This window comes from Glossina fuscipes, unplaced genomic scaffold (assembly GCF_014805625.2).
Source record: "Glossina fuscipes isolate IAEA_lab_2018 unplaced genomic scaffold, Yale_Gfus_2 26, whole genome shotgun sequence".
Lineage (NCBI taxonomy): Eukaryota > Metazoa > Arthropoda > Insecta > Diptera > Glossinidae > Glossina > Glossina fuscipes.
This window is the reverse complement of record NW_023998421.1, coordinates 2497603-2509035: the sequence shown is the minus strand read 5'-3', so window position 1 is coordinate 2509035 and position 11433 is coordinate 2497603.

Below are 11433 nucleotides of genomic sequence, written 5' to 3'. Positions count from 1 at the left end.
AGAAAATTTGATGTGCTAGTAAACAGTTTACAGTACAAGGCTTCTACGAAGTAGGCTTTGAAAGTTGTCACTTGAGAGAACACATTCTTGGAGTTTTTGTCAAAAGAATTCATTTTTCAAACTCATGAAAAGTACAAAACGTTTGTCGCAAATATTAAATATCGCCATAGTAAAATAAACTTTTCTTAAATAATAATTTTATAAGTAAAGGTTTCTATTCTTAATCGATACAGTCTGTATCACTAGATCGTAGATATTTTGATCAAGAGAAATACGCTTCAAAGTTCTTTTTCTTTACAATTATATTTCTTTTAATGTGGGATTATTTACAAATTATTTTTGGCAATACTTTCGACTGCTTAACTCAAATATTCTTTCTCTACTCTCTTGTCTTTCACAAATATTCTATTTATATACATTTTTGTCATCCTATTACTAGCACCTAATTTTATGACTTGGCATTTAATTCGTTAACCTGCTTTTGTTGGTAATCCTTTTTATCGGCATGCAGCTGCATGAGGCGCCTGCGAATGTGCACTCTGCTTTTACCTGTCTGTTTTTCCATTAATCGCTTTCATCGATCTGCAGCTGCATGATGCCTAGCGAATGTAAATTTGGTTGTAGAAAATGACAAGATTTGGGATTTCCGTAACAATATCAAATATTGACCGAAACCGCGTTCCGCTAGATTATGTTAAGCATAGGATTACATTGTGTGAATGAAACTGCTTATGCAAATATTTGAAATGAGTAGTTTTTAAAATAACTAGTTCTAGTATCTTCGGCAATGCTATCCGATTACATTATGTAAATTGCATCACAATTCGGAGAAATCGGAAATCTGCATATATGTATGCACTCGTCGACCCATTTTCGCAGTTCTTTAGCATTTAAGAACCGCGTGCCTGCCAATCCATGCTGCATCGATCTGAACAAGTGAAAATCAGAAGGCGATAGGTCTCGTGGGTACGTTGAGTACGGTAGGACTTCCCATTCCAGCTGCGACAGTGTATTCTTGACAACTCTTGTAACGTGTGACCGAATGTCGTCATGGCAGAGGATGACATTGCCTCCGTTAGTTGCCGTTGGTCAATTTCTTTTTCCAACAATAAATCGTTCAACTTGTTCAATTGACGTCGGTAGACATATGCAGTAACAGTTTCATTCGGTTTTAGCAGCTGGCTGATTCCGTCAAATCCCTTTTTTCATTTTTGCATGTGTTAAATTAACTTACAAGAGGGTTTCTATTAATCGGCCAAAGGGAAGGCCGTCCGTCAATTCCTTTTTGCATTAATAGTAAAAATTAATTTATTCATTACGACTTTAAAAACAAAGTCCATCATACACCCGCAGGAGGCATACGTGGCTTTGTGAGGCGAGCCTCCTGACCCCCGTGGCTCCCAGTTTGTTTTACAAAGCTTTTGGCATACTTTGGGCGGATGTTAAAAACAACCGTACTTGCTTCGGATTCTCCATACTTTCCTGGTTGCCAATACCAGTGAACTACTTTTCTTCGAGGTATATAGGTCTCGGGTATTGCACTGACATGGCAGAGTAATCTACCATGCACTCGCTAGATTACTACCTTCAACGTACTTAAAAACCATTCATTCATATATTTCCTCGGTAGTAACCAGCTATTGAGTGAAGAGCTCTTCTTCCAGCCAACCCCTCCACCATCTCTCAGAAAGTCGTCGCCGAGTTAGCAGCCCAAAACCTTAAACTCTTCTTAGCCGGCCGAAGCCGTTGCCCGGGGATCACCACTGGGAGTTTCGGCACATCTATGCTACCCGTTAAAGCATAGTTTATCTCCCCAAATTTAGGTATAGCAACATTCTTGTAAAAATGTATATAAATAGAATATCTGTGGAAGGGAGAGTTAGTTGGGCAAGAACATTTGAGCTGAGAGTACGGCCAAAATAAATTGTAAATAATCCTACATGTAAGAAATATAATTATAAATAAATATTCCTACTGTTGTGAAAGACAAAGTAGTAAACTAAAAGAACTTTGAAGCGTTATTCACGATCCAGTGATACGGACTGTATCTTAGTAAAAACTAATTTTATAACAATATGATATAATATATGATAATAACATTTGTAGAGCATAAAAATGTTGTTGCCCAGTCTTGAAAGAAAATTTTCTTTTTATTTTTTCCTTCCAGATAAAAAATGAGTAATGGAAAACAATTATTGAATGAATACAATGTTGAAGACAAGCAATTAATTAAGAGAAGACTCGATTTTTTGGACGAAGAAACTAAGGACAAAAATCATATATATTCGAAAGAAAGAAAAAATGTAAACGATGGAGATCTTAATAAACACGCTAGTGCTCGAAGGGAAAATTCTGTACAAGACAAGGAGTTCCTAACTATTTTGCGTGATAACAATGCTGCTTGTGGAACTCAAAACAGACCGCAGAAAAAGCAAATGCACACTGTTCAGTCGGTTAACTATGTAGGCGATAGTGGGTCCGACATAACGCTTAAAACAGTAGAGCGGGATTTATTGAAAGTATTCGATAACTTAAATGAAGGCAGGCAGTTAGAAAAAGATCCGAAATTAGTTTTCCGAAATTTTAAAGCTCTAAATCAAGATAAACTAGTCGATTATAAAAGAACGCAGCAGGGAGTAATCAATGACGCAAGAATACAAAGTGGTGAAAAGTGTCTGAGAAACCCTGACGTGATATCGCAAATCGCTTTACAACAAATGCTTTGCGATAATCAGCGTGTTCCGCATATGCAAAATCTGAATGAACATTATCAACGCCCTCATCAATCACTCGCGGCCGGCATCGTGAATCAGCACACAAACAACTCTACCGTTTTTTCTACGACCACTTGCGTTTCGTTCACTCATTCTGCTGCTGACCAAAATATAGTCCCCGATCGACGTAATATGAATAGCAGCCAAACATCAACACATTTCTACAATTTGCAAACGCACCCGTCCGAGCGTAATGTTGCTCGTCAAACGAATACGAATTTCTCACGAACAACAGACATACCTCAGCGACACTGTGTCGCTGTTCAAAGAAAAGTGGCAGAAAACAAAACTGCAGTGGAAAGCAATCAATTATGGGGAAAACCTAAAGACCATAAATCATTGGGAATTAACAAATCTTATTCTAAGGAGAAGGAGGCCAACAGCCACGCGTACGCAAAGAGACTCGGGGTGCGTAAAGAAAATGAAAGCAAAACTACTGCGAGCAAATATAACGCTAGACACAATAAACTCTATAAACAATTGGAATGTACGGTAAAAGGCTTCGATCAAGTTTCAGATTACATTCCGAAATATAAATGCGGTAGGAGAGGGTCAGCCATAAATGCAATGAATAATATTTCCAAACAATTAAATAACAGTGACTCATCAGACAGTGACACTGTGACCAAATTTAATAGAATTAAGCGTAAGCGTAGTGACGATACTAACACTATAAAAAAAGTCTTCAATTTAAGCAAAAAAGGTACTTTTTCAATCAAAGAATTTAATCAAAAATACAAACACATGTTTGAGAATCAACCAATTGTCAAATTACATCGGCTGAAGGACCAGCAAATTGTTAAATATGCAAAATGTCACGAAGAAGCATCTACTCAAACAGTTGGCGAGCGGTCGATATCTCTAAATTTTATCCAAAATGGTATTAAACGTAATAACGATCGTGAAATGACCGAAATAAACACGCGCTACTGTGTTTTATGCTATTCTAAACCACACGATATGGCCGCTCATTATATGCGACGCCACAAGACTGAATCGTATGTGTCTCGCCTGACAGAGGATCAGTTATGCGATTTAATAGTAAACACAAATTTCGCAGAGCCTCAAAGATCTGATCATAAAGGTACCATATACTACAAGGTGATTTGTTATTTCTGCAACGATGTTCTGATAGAACAGTTTGCTAAGTTGTATGACCATTATTCTCAACACACCGGCGAATATGCCTATGTGTGCAGTTGTTGTTTACTTTGCAAGCCATTCCGTGCTGACATTGAGTCCCATCAGAATCGTAAAAAGGCATGTCGCCGAGCGAAAATACAAGTGAAATATCGTTACCAATCAAGTGGAGCGTCCATTTATTTGTATTTTTGTTCTATTTGTAATTACGTTCAACTGAACGAAGCGAACGTGTCAAAGCATTTACGCAGTCAGCATAGCTTCGCTGAAGCAATCGTTGGTAATGTTGAAAACTGCGTTCTAGTGAAGGTAAGACGACTATCCACGCCACTGTTGCCCGTAAATGAAATTCAAAAAAATGAAGTACAGAAAGATAGCGCGGCAGTGCCTAAATCAGCGACACACTCACGATCTCAATCCTTAAACGTATGTAATTCAGATCTTATAAGAACAGAGAATCGAAAAATATTCTAGTTTTATTTTCTCTTTTCGCATTAGATAAACTCTGGAGAGTCCTCGAAATTGCTTAATTTAGCTGAATCCTCACATTTCGTGAACGACATTGATAACGGAAGAACTAGTGTTAACAGTTTCAAACGCAAAGAATCGGCAATGTCAGCACACTTAACTGGTTCAAATAATTTAAATGAACAATTTGCGTTAATGTTTTTATGTAAACTAACGGAAAGTACAGGAGTGGTACCGGATTATTTATTTTATTGCCCAGAAACAACATGTGGAGATTTTTTTCCATCATATGACAAATGGCTGCATCATATGAGGACACGTCATAATGGTTTCGCTTATTATTGTCCTCATTGTCCAGCGAACGTTAATCAAGCGACATCGGATCGCGTCCTTCTTAGCCTGGAGAACTTCAAAATTCACTTCCAGGAGCACGCTCACCATACTTATATTTGTTTTGAATGTTTAGGCACTTTTAAATACGAGGGTGAGCTCAGAACTCATGCTTTAGTCATTCATCAGTTGAAGAATGTGCGTTTCGAACGAATACACGACAATAAGCGTTATTTGTTTAACGTACTAATCCAAATGGAACTTCATAAAGAGCGTGCTATATTTTCATCGGAATTATTGAAAGTGTTAAAGAGGGAAATTAGTGAAGACGTATCACAACATGAATGGTTAGTGCCAAGAGGCGTTGACTGGATGGAAAATTATCCACTTTGCTTTTCCAGTCGAAACTTCGCTATGAAATGTTTATATGGTGGTTGCGATTTTCTTGCAACAAAGTGTAGAGTTTTCTTTAAACATCTACGAGATCAACATGAAATTAAGGGGAATTCTTTCATATGTACTCAGTGTCCTTTCGAACAGGCACTTTGTCAAAGTTGGGAATCAATTTTTGACCATTTAAAAATCCATATAGATTCATATGTATATATATGCTGTATTTGTTTATTTAACCATTCCGCTCATGCTCTATTTACAGCACATATAAGACAGGAACATGATACTCAAGATGTACCATTTGTTCAGATATCAACAGACTCTGAATCCACATATGCCGAATTGGGCTTTGTTTTTGCAACGGGGATGTATATTTTCTCCACAATTTATAATTGCTTTTGTTGTAGAAAACAAGATATGGAACAAGCTGGTTTTGTTTTGCATTTAATGCAGTATCACAGGTTAACGGTCACTTATTACTGCCAGTTCTGTTGTAAGGTTTTACATGACCCCAAAAGTTTTGAGGATCACTTTAAGGAAAGTCACACCTTTGAGAAGCCTAAAATTTATTGCAAATTGGCAGCAAAAACCAATTTAATTATAACATCGATCCAGCCGCTTAGAGTCAATTTATGGGAGCGTGAACTAATAAATAACCACAAAGATTATAACAGCATCGTTTTTTGATTGCGCAAACAAATAGAAAAAAAATATTTTATAAATTTGAAGTACGGGTAAAATTTCAGTTTACTGCTTACCGATACAAACAATGACAATAAACTGTCTGAAAAGTCTTAATCCGGTGAAAAACCATTTTAGAAACAGAAAATAAAATAATCTTATTAGTTCCTTTTTATATTATATAGATCTTTAAGGAGGATTGATGGTAGCGTTATATGTTCTACAAAAGATTCGTTACAGTCTATGAATTGGTAGTCAAGCATGCACATATCTTGCTCTTTGAACTACGTAAAGTAGTAGAGTTTTGCGGAGTAGCATATGCATACGTTATGAACCTTAAATTCTACCTTCTTGAATTGTTTTAAAAATAACATAGCTTAGCAAGAAATGATCTTGTGATGTAGCATTGAGATAGGGTCGATTACTTGATCTGATCAAGCATTTAACCTATATCGATGTTACATCATACGGTTTGAAAATTATTTTTATAAGGATATAACTAATAGAATTTAAATGGATGGTTCATCATACTGCATGCATCTGTTTTCTCTGCATAACCACGACATGTCACATCTCAGTTACCATCCATACACATAGTCGATCTATAATTAATGGTATTCCACTCGTCTATAATCTTGCCTTCAAAAAGGTAAAATATGAAATATTATATATAATTTATTATTTGTAAGAGTTATAAAGCCAAACTTTAATGAATTTGTAAATGTAATCTACCGTTAAAATTGATGCCAAAAAAGCGCACTTGATTATACTAAAAGCACTCGTGTAATCATTATATTATTATTATTATTATTATGACTATTGTTACTATTTTATTATTATTATTGTTACTATTATTATTATTACTATTAAAAGTTTGCATGTTATTAATTCATGCTTTGCATATCTGTTCGGTGTAACACAATGCTATGCATATATACTTTATTAAGTTACACCAAGGGCGTTAATCTATATAATATTAATAATCTAGTTAACTGTATTAATGTTAAACTTTATAGTAGGTGCTTGCACGTGTTTTAATCAGCGACTGCTATTGGTGAAACTGATAAAGTAATGTGGAGCATCAATCTACACAACGGTTATATTCGTTGATTTTGATCTTTATCTACATAAAATTAACAGTTTTCTATTAAGTATTATTGACGCTAACCGTGATACAATCAAAATTGCATTTTCGACATTTATTACTTGTTTGATTTGAAAAAATCTGCTTCGACTAGATATTAGAACGGGTCTGTCGCTTTTCTAATATAACTGTAGTGGCGGCAAAGCCGCCACATTAGACCTCCTAGCTCTTGTTAATGAAGTTGAACTGCAACTTCGCACTGTTATAGGAACCATACACATTCAATGGCGAGGTTATTGATCCACTTGCCGGAATGCTTCACATCTCCGGCATCAGAGGGCAAGCCGCACTCTTGGTAAAATATAGGTCGGTAGACGCCATGCTAGTAGTGCCGCCTGACAACGGGCTTGTGCCCACATAGAGGGTCCGTATTCCTCATCCTTCGGTGACACGGGTACACAAATGTGATCCACAAGAAATATAATTTTGGGAAATGTAAAAAGAGATAATCAAAAAATTTAATTTCAAAATTCAGTCATGACTTGTCCGATTAAAGTTATTATTACGTATGCTTCATGGGTTTATTGGTCAGCTTGTCCAACGTCTTACTCTGTCTTATTCGCTTAAACATTACGACGTATTTTTCGAATCAACATACCTTTAATTCTTAAGCCAGAAACCAAGCTTTTCTAACATCGATAAACTATGATCCGTTCGATCGACGCATTTGTGAAGTCTAAAAATAGGTACAAATTCGACTTGTGGATCTCTCGTCTTAGACCATTATTGCTTTATTTCAAATTCTAATCGTCGAAAGTGGTGAGTGCGTTACCATAACTTAAACTTTCTAAAACTCCTGTTTCTTTCTGTTCTCTTTCTTTCTCTGTTCTTTTCGTTTCTTCAAACTCTTTCAGAAATAAAAATTTCGAAAAGCGAAACGAGAGGCAATTAGATGAGAATACTACACAAGAGAACAAGAGGTAATTAGCTACATTAGATACCTATTCTTCATCAGAGTAAATTTGTAAATCGATTGTATTTCCCCCTGCACCTCCGTAAGCTCGCATGTGTGTAAACTCGTGTGTCCGCTTCTTTGCTTTTCGGTGAGTCCATGTAACAATTGTTTGAACGTCCATGCTATAGCTATCGTTTGCTCTACTGAACCACAAAAGTGAATATTTTTAATATTTAAAACTAGGCCATATTTAATATGTATGTCTGCCTGATTATTTTCGGTCTTATTATTAAAAACGCCTTCAACCATTTCTGAACAATTTCATCGTACTGCTTATGATTGAACAAAAGCAAAGGCTAGAAAAATGAAAATAAAAAGCTTTTGTTACTTATTTTACATGACATATTCATATGAATAATCTGTACAAGCAACTGCAATTTGCAATGTATAGAAAAATTATGGTACGGAAGAAAAGGAAAACATGCTATGTAATGTAGAACACTAGCCTCAATATGCATTCACAAATTACAATAGAGTAAGAATGAAATTTTTTAATCTGCTGCCTATTTTACGTGCGTTGGCAGACTCCTACCGGATACCTTATAATTGGCTTAAAAAGATGGTGTGATCTACCTTTAGTGTAGAACGCAATTTTTCTAAAAGCAGCAGATTCTTCATAAGAATTAGCACAATTTGCATAACCTAAAAACCCTCAATAAATATTAAAATTAGAGCATTTGTTTTTGCAACTGCGTAGCATTAATTATGCTACTCGCTATTGATCTTGGCCAGTTTTCACGATATCCGATGAATATTTTATGATACGTATCCTAAAATGCGGACACTGTAACCTCCTTAGCCGACTTCTGCGTTTTTGGTTACTCTGGGCGACTTTCCTCAATTGCTGTCCATCCAACTGAACGCTGATTTGACTCTGGAATGTAATGGTGAATCGATGCTTCATCCATTGTCATATAGTTTTTACGACCTCTAAACAGTTTCAAACAACGCTTTGAGTCATCAACTCGTTGTTTTTGATCAAAAATGAAAACACCCGCTATCCGCTCCGAACACAGCTTTCTAATGGTTCACGTAAGGCAGTAAATATTTTGTCTTCTATATATATAGATATGTATATACATTTATTTATTACTGCTCACGTTACGTTATCATAATAAAAGTTCTTTTAGGCATTCTTCGTTCTCCTTAGCTGTATCGAATTTAGCCGCGTAATTAAGTTACTGGCACTCTTTTAGCGCAGTTCACTTCACACACTCTTTGTCTCGGTACACTTACAATAAACTCTTACTGTTCGACAACATATCCTCTAACGCATCACTATTCAAATGTTCAAATGAAGGTATTGGAAGAATGCCTTCTTTTGTTTACAGTCAAGATTCCTCGTTAGTTGGAAAAAGGAAAGAATTTCGCTTTCCTTCTACTCGTACGAAGGCCAGTTTTCATCGCTCGTTATTAGCGTACTCAAATATGGTTACATTTTCTTTCGTTTCAATAGCTACTCGCGGATGGCTCGATTCGTCAAATTTTTCATTCTTAGCCATTTACACTGCTCATTTTTTTTTACCTTTTGTTGACTTTTTTAAACACATTTTTGTCGTAAACAGCAGCAATTTTTTCACAAACATGCAAAAGGTCGTCTCTCGTGCCCCATTTTCTTTCTCCGAAGTAAACCTAGTATGAAACTAGAATTTTGCTGTAGATTGTGCCAATACCACCTATAGGGTTCATGCAGCTCGGAAGGTTTTTTTTTATTTGTAACATGGACATGTGACAACGATAACCAATCGTAAATTCAATGCATATCGCAACACAAAAATGTTTTTTCTAAAATTGAAAATGTCGACTTTTTTACGTAATAAAGACATAAGGCATTCAACTATAACATTTTTTTATCACTTTCATCCAATGAACGAGTCTTCTAATCAAAAATTCTGGTTTCGTATATGCATACTTGGTACTTATGAAATTATAAAAGGCACACCATCATCTCAATTGCAATTTAATGCATCTGAAATATACGAAAATATGGCATCAACTCTTGCAATCATCTAAGATTAAAATTTCCTTTGAAACGCACAATTTTCCTTACTACAACGATCTGATATCTCATATCCCATGCCTAATAAAGCCATTAATGCTTATAACAAATGTGAGCATATCGTATTATACTCAGTTTTCCCTACGGCTCAATACAATAAGTGCGACAATTACTTAAACAAATAGCTTTTATAGCGTTCGCAGATGCTTGCTCCCATGCTCTCATATGTATGTGATCCCAGTTTATTTACCGGAAATTGTGTTTACGTCGTTATAGTAAAATATATTATGTATTTCAAGTTATATAAGTTTAAGCGCCGACCACACAACTGAAAGACGGATTGAACTGTCTTAGCGAAAAGTAAAAACTATGAAACCAAAAGCCTAAAAATGTTTGTTGCATATTTAAAATATTTTTTTGTGTAAGAATCCTTCTTGAAATGTTAATCAAAATTTTTAACGCATCATTTGTGGAGCAGGTGCTAACAAAAGATTAAAAATAATGCCAAGCTACAAAATGAAGACCTAAATGGAGCACTTAAAAGAATAATGTTCAAGTAAACGTAAGCTTAATTTTTAAAAATATTCCCAATTTCGCAATAATCACAAAAGATATCAATAAATGATTTAATCACTCGTATTTGAAAACTCTTGTTTATTTGGTTTTATATAGGTTTCAATCGCATTAATAAAGTAGTAGTCATTTTTATATTTGAATAAATGCACATCGACCCACCACCTGACTGTCTGCTTGGCTTTTGCAAGATAGATTGATGGCACATAAACATTTCGCACATTTTCAATACCCTTAATATGGCAAAGTATTCAATCAATTTAATTTATAACAAAGAAGAAGATACCAGCAGAGCCGTCAGAATGACACTGACATCAAAAAGCAATGAGTTATATATGCTTGTATGGATGGAGTGTCTTATGATTTATGCAAAACAAAAGCTAAATGCGTAATATATCTTCGAACGATGAATTCACGTCACATTTTCATTTGATTTATATGCATAACGGAAGAGAAGCAGGATTTAGCAAAAAGAAAATGCAAAAATCGAAATCTTGATCGACAGGAATTTGAAAAATAACTTGATGTTTATATTAATTTCAATTTTAGATAACCTTTGGCGATATCTACCACACTTTAAAGGCACATTATTATATTACTTTCTTTCTCGCATCTTTCCAACAATTTCAGCTTAGTTTCGCATGTGCTCCCTCACATGCATAAAATGTTATCAAATTGACATATTGACGACAACCAATCATTCACCCTCCATACGCCACTTCTCCTTTAATACAATATGTACTTCTCTTGCGTCTGTCATAAAAAACCAAAACAACTGTAGCTCTTTACTACGTAAATGCTTCTTTTTCATCTTCTTTTCTACAATCCAGCCGATCAACAAGAGAGGATACGCTGTGCTTGCTTAAATGAAAGTGTTCTTCAAACCGGACGGTGTTCCAAATTCGGTAAAGTAAATCTTTTTCCCCGCCTGCTTTCGTCATAAAATACCCAAAGCTGAACTTCTGCGTGTTACATA